Source organism: Hippocampus comes, unplaced genomic scaffold, assembly GCF_001891065.2.
Source record: "Hippocampus comes isolate QL1 unplaced genomic scaffold, H_comes_QL1_v1.1 scaffold14, whole genome shotgun sequence".
Classification (NCBI taxonomy): domain Eukaryota; kingdom Metazoa; phylum Chordata; class Actinopteri; order Syngnathiformes; family Syngnathidae; genus Hippocampus; species Hippocampus comes.
In genome coordinates, this window is record NW_017805839.1 from 605756 (window position 1) to 611755 (window position 6000).

General features: G+C 41.6%; 1 protein-coding gene across 1 annotated transcript in view; it reads right to left on the reverse strand.

The window, feature by feature from the left end:
- Positions 1-5921, reverse strand: part of LOC109526600 (forkhead box protein J3-like) — a 55538-nt gene extending 49617 nt beyond the window's left edge. Inside the window, exon 1 of the mRNA XM_019887967.1 lies at positions 5514-5921. The gene's annotated coding sequence lies outside the window, so the exon portion shown is untranslated. The remainder of the gene's footprint in view (positions 1-5513) is intronic.
- Between the last annotated feature and the right edge of the window lie 79 nt (positions 5922-6000).

Consider the following 6000-nt stretch of genomic DNA (forward strand, 5'->3'; position numbering starts at 1 on the left):
CAGCTGACATCAGGCAAAAGGTAGACTACACGCTGGACTGGTCGGCAGTCCGTCGCAGGGCTCATCACCGCCGTTCATTCCTACCGACTGCTGTCAGGCTGCTAAATAAAAAATAAAATGCGTGAAAAACCAGTAACAAATGTAAATGTTTATGTATATGCTTATATATATCTATATTTATATTGAACTGTGTACAGCTCTCTTTATCTACATTTATTTTTGTGCTTGCAAACACTTTGTTTTTCTTCTTTCTACCCCCCAAATTTGTTGCTGTAGACTGTAAATTTCCCCAGTGTGGGACAATTAAAGGATATCTTATCTTATCTTATCTTATCTTATCTGGAGAGACCGTCACTGAATAGGAACCAAACCAGTTTATATGCACATTCACCGAACCCTTCATTACTGAAAAACAAAAATATGACTTTTTACAAATTCAAGACATAAAAAACGCATTTATTAAAAAACTGAAAAAAAAAAGACACAAGTATAAATTGTTTTTTCTAAATTTTTAGGACGTACTATCATGACAGTCACACATTGACTACTGAGCGAACTAAATTTCCCGCAGCACTGATTGGACAAGCAATGTCATGTGATCATGTCCAGCCAGTAATGGCCAAGCGGGCGTGTCATGACTAAATGACATGTTGAGTCGGGTATGTCTTAACCTTCATGGCAGAGGCTCCGTCGAACCCCTGAGACCGGTTCACCGAACCCCTCAGGTCTAATCGAACCCAGGTTAAGAACCACTGCTCTGTACCTTGAAACAAACAAAACGTGCAAAAGTCATTTAATTGTCCGCGGTGCAAAGCAACGTGGCGCTTTTCCCCGCAGCTGGTCTACGGAGGTGTCGTGTTCAAGGACAGCATAGAAAACAACATCAGGCAACACGACTGAATGAAGAGTGTGGGTGTATGCTAAAAGGATATTCTTCCTAAGTATGTTATCCGGTTGACAGATTTCTTACTATTAAGAGATAGACACGTTGGGGAAAATGGCAGCAGTATGGAAAGGTCTTGAAAAGAGAACATACAGCGGACAGTATACACGCGGTACGATATATGGGTCAGCGCAGCAGCAGTAGTTAAGGCAGCTACCCACATCAAACACGGATCTATTTTGGGCTTTTAATTAGGAGATGATACACACCAAGCAGAAGCTTCAAGATGCCGTCGAAAGACAGACACAAAATGTGCTACGCTGCATTAACATATCTCAAGATAACATTTGGAAATCTCAAGCATACATCAGCAAACCGCGACCAAAGATCAATTTAAAACAAAGATCAGCGTTGTTAATCAATCGATCAAATATTGTGATACGTTTGCCCAGAAATAGTTTCTCGCCAAAAGACATTTATGGGCGGCTTGTTGTCTTCACTCGAATGAGTTTCCGTTTCCTTAAAAGCAAAGTCACCGGCGATGAATTTGGAAGTCATAATGAATAAGTAAGGAGACAAGAAAATGCCTTGACAGGCGTGACAGATTGAGTGAGTTTCGCGCCGAGTTCATCTTCGGCGAAGAAAAAGAGACGCACGAAGCGGAACCTCAAATAGCCCTTAATTCAACTTTCAAAAAGTCATTACCACAGTGGATGATGATTATGACGACTTTTCCCGATGATAAAACACAAATCAGTCAAACGTTACGAGAGTTCTTTCTCTTCGCGTTTCACGCCATTCCGCATAATGTTTTAATGAGGCGTTTAGGGGGTCCAAGAGTGATCTACGGAGAAGGTCTACATTGGCAATCAGCAGAGGGTGCGGCAGCTGTTCGGCAATTAAAAAGCCAAATTACCCTCAATCAACGCCATTTACGAGCGCAAGTAAATCTCGCGGCAAATAATGATGAGAGAGATCTGTTCAGACAGCTCTCATCTTGATAGAAATGAGAGACGCATCCAAACCCGGAGCGTGGCGCGATCTTAAACGCCGCCGCACACACACACACACACACACACACACACACACACACAGACTTCACCTTGTCCATGTTTTTTTTTTTTTTTTACAGGCATGAACACGTGATGCATTAGCTGGATCTCCATGTCGCAACAAGATGAACGGCAATGACTCCTTTTTCCGTGTTCGTCATACAGTGGGGTTATAGACCCCTTTTTGTGACCACATTACATCAACACATCCAGCACGTGAGGAGGGGGGCGGGGCAACCAAGCAGCGCCACGAATGACACGTCACCCGAATACACCAGGGGGAAAGGGAGACAGTAAATTGCTTCTATTTGATGGGAATGGGGACCAAACCCGACCAGCAAATGTGAACAAATATGAGGAATTGATGCCCCCCTACCAAAAACAAAAAACATAGACTGACATCCATCCCCAAAGCTGAGTTGCCCGGATTGCCAGCCCATTCAGAGCATTTGGATTCATCTTTCAGTGAGATTATAAACAGCGAACCTATTAAAAGAAAGCTCAACCAAATTCTAGACTCTCTTCTTTCACCAGAAAAAAAGTTTGTCTCTGACTTTCTTCGTAATCAGCAGTCGGACACGGATTGGTTTCACCCAGAACAATTTTGGATTATAGTGCCTTTCATGGTACAATACTCATTTATTTACGGATACAGAACTAAGAAACGTACGGTGTGCGATGCGACACTGAGTCGGTGTGCGGACTGGCATCTTGTGGCTCACGTTGTAGCTTTTTTTTTTTTTTTTACATGCCGCTCATCATTGACTCATTGAACTTCAGCGCATCTTTATCTGACGATCGCGACACACTTTCTTCCACCAACTGAGGCACATACTTTGTATACCATACATGTACATTATTCTGAGGGTGAGCTGCCTAAACATATCCGATTTCCGACTCGTTGGCTTTTCACTCCCTCATAATCGACGTGACGAGCTGCAATTCACCGCCTTATCTTTATCATCTACTCAAAAGATGTGCTGACCTCGAATCAAAAGCAATGCGACATTGCCACCTAAAGGGATCTGTTAGTCATTCCAGAGGTTTAGATCAGTGGATGTCATTAATGTTTGTCAACTGTGGGCTTGTGAAGCCCTTTGAGACTCTTTTGTGATGAAGGACTGTACAAATAAACTTGACTTGGTTTACCAACATGAATTTTACAGACCCTCTTCCAAGCCTTACCCATTGACAATCATACCGAACGTAAATATACGTCTGTGGCAGTAAACAGTTGGATTCCAGTTGTCAAATACAAAGGTCCACGGCAAGGAATGAGTTAATAGTTTAAATCATAAGTATACCGCAAAATACGATTCCGAAACACCTGATTATAAAGGCAAACTCATCTTACATCAAAATAAATATAAACGTCTGAGAGATTGTTTGATTTCAGAAGTTGTCTGATTTCCAATAACAACCCAAGCTCCTCCCTGACATACGAATTTAGTCTATCAGTCGAAATGGATCACGTAACAATATTGCACCAATTTGTACGTCCTAAATTGGCCATGGTACTCAGGAGTTATGATACAAACTTTAGCTAGCTGAGTACTCAGTAGTCCTTACATTGCTGCAATAGTAGTAAACAGTTTTTACACATTATTAGAGGAGTACTTAATAGCAGTTACTATGTAACTACTACAAGTACGACAGAATTATTACAAATTACAATACATACTTCATTATTACTCAATAGCCGTTATGACTGTATGTTACTGAGCAAGTACTCACTACTCAAAAACGCATTAATCATGCATGTCATTACTGTGTTACTATACAAATATTAAGCAGCTCTTACAGTTCATACACACTTCAGCACAGGTATTCTGTCGTTATGAATACATTATACACAAGTTGTAAGTAGTCATTACTATGTTACTGCACAAGGCCTCTGAAATTGTAAGATACTTAAGTAATCATTAGTTACTACATATTATTGCACGAGTACTCAATTTCCATTAACAACCATTTGCATTTAGTGGTTGTCATAGTATTAACTTTTAATTTCTGCACGAACACCCAGAAATCATTACCACACTATAGCATGAGTACAGAGTTGTCATTATCACACTGCTGTATTGAGCAAGTAATAAGCCAGTCAGTACAAAGTTATTCTCACAGTCATTATATTATTAGGCTTCAAAGATCAAGTTCACATGAGGCACCGAGCACAAGTACGGCTGAGTCATTGGCATGCTGTGGACAAGTCCTCTGTGCCACTGGGGGAAAAAAATCTTTTGGATTTGCTTATTTTGAACATGGTTCAAATGTAGTAAACTATTTTCCTCAATAATAAACACATAATTGAAAATGAAGTACTTTTTTTCATCGTTGATTACACTGTGGCACAATCACCCACTACCGGGTCATCACTATGATGTCCTGATTGCAAAAGTACTCGCTCGTCGGCTGTGGGACCAACTTTCAGTTGCTGTTATCGCGCTAGTACCCATTTACAATTTCCATGCTATTAACAATTGCTCCATGATATGACTAGTCAATAGGCATGACTATGTGTTATTTACTAATATTGCACATGGACTGTAGAGTCAGTATAATACAGTAATGCCCACTCGACATTACAGTTCCCAGTGGCCATTTACCACACAGGTGCACGAGTGGTCATTATGACACTTTACATTACTACACAAGTACTCATGCTATTGTACAAGTACACAGTGGTCACTATAGTGTGAGTACTGTATATAATTAGTCCTTATTATGCAGTTATTACTATGTTACTACACAAGTACAAGTTATTAATATGCTATTAAAAGAAGCCATGACTGTCTTCCAACCTACATAAGCAATCTAAGAATTCTGTACTCACCCAGAAAACCGACACAACTATCAGGCGTTCATTTTGCCACACCTGCCAAAATGTACAAAGCACCTCTGGCAATGTTGGCCCAGTGGGTGTATTGCTGACCACACTTTGCATGCTGACACTCGAAAAACAGACTCACACGGGGAAAATCAATAGCAACCACCTGCTGCCATTGCTTGAACCGAAGAATTTTGTCTAATGACTCTAAAATTACTTATGATTCTCAACAACAATGGCATGCTAAAGTATTACATAAACCCGAATTTGCAGGTTAACATGTAAATCATAAGCACATTGTGGAAAAGTGATTCAGACCTTTCTGTTGTAACTTTTCCTCGGATACATTTGCAAAGGTCACGTCTACCAAACGTGCTTGGTGTCATGAAAAAAAGAAGCAGTCGCCTCGAAGCACACATCACCATGCAGGTTGTGCTCACACGCACGCAAGACAGTTGCGACCGTTCACTTCAATTCGCCACATGGACAATTGTTTCAATAAGCAGACCTGCAAGGGCATCGGTCACACAGTCGAGATTCTGCAAGGTTACGACAGCAAGCTTCTAGAAGTTTACTTTACCAGGAATATATTTTTGGGGGGGGTTCAAAGAATGACACAATGATTTGCATGCGTGCATGTACGTTGTGGCATGTCATTTGCTCAAACCTCGCCGCATTCCCGATACGCCGAAATCGGAAATGATCTTGACTTGTCACCTGACAATTCCAGTTGGCAACGAAGATAACTCACCGTGATGAGTGCACACGAACCGGGTTTTAATTTTTGCACGCCGGCTCGGAAGCTCCAGACTGTGGCTGTCCTGCACTTCCCAACGTGACTCGACGACAAAAGCTCCCGGTTGGCGTCTGCTTCCTGTCACCACCGGGGCCGCATGCCGAGTGCTCGTCAGGCGTGTCACTCGCCGCTGCTGTGGTCATCCGACTGTCAAGACGAACGCCTCGGCCCGACGTCGGCGTCTGACTCGAGTCGGTTGGTGAGACCCGAAGGGACCCGCTCTCCTGACTTCACTCCGCCGTTAATTCACCGGAACTACTTGCAACGCCAGCCGAAGCACGGATCGGATGAATTCATACACCGCCGTCGGAAAGATGATAGCACATCAAAGTATCTAGTCCCTCATATTCCTGAAGTGATTCACACATTTGTAATAATAATAATGATAATAATAATAATAATAATAATAATAATAATAATAATAATAATGATAATAATAACA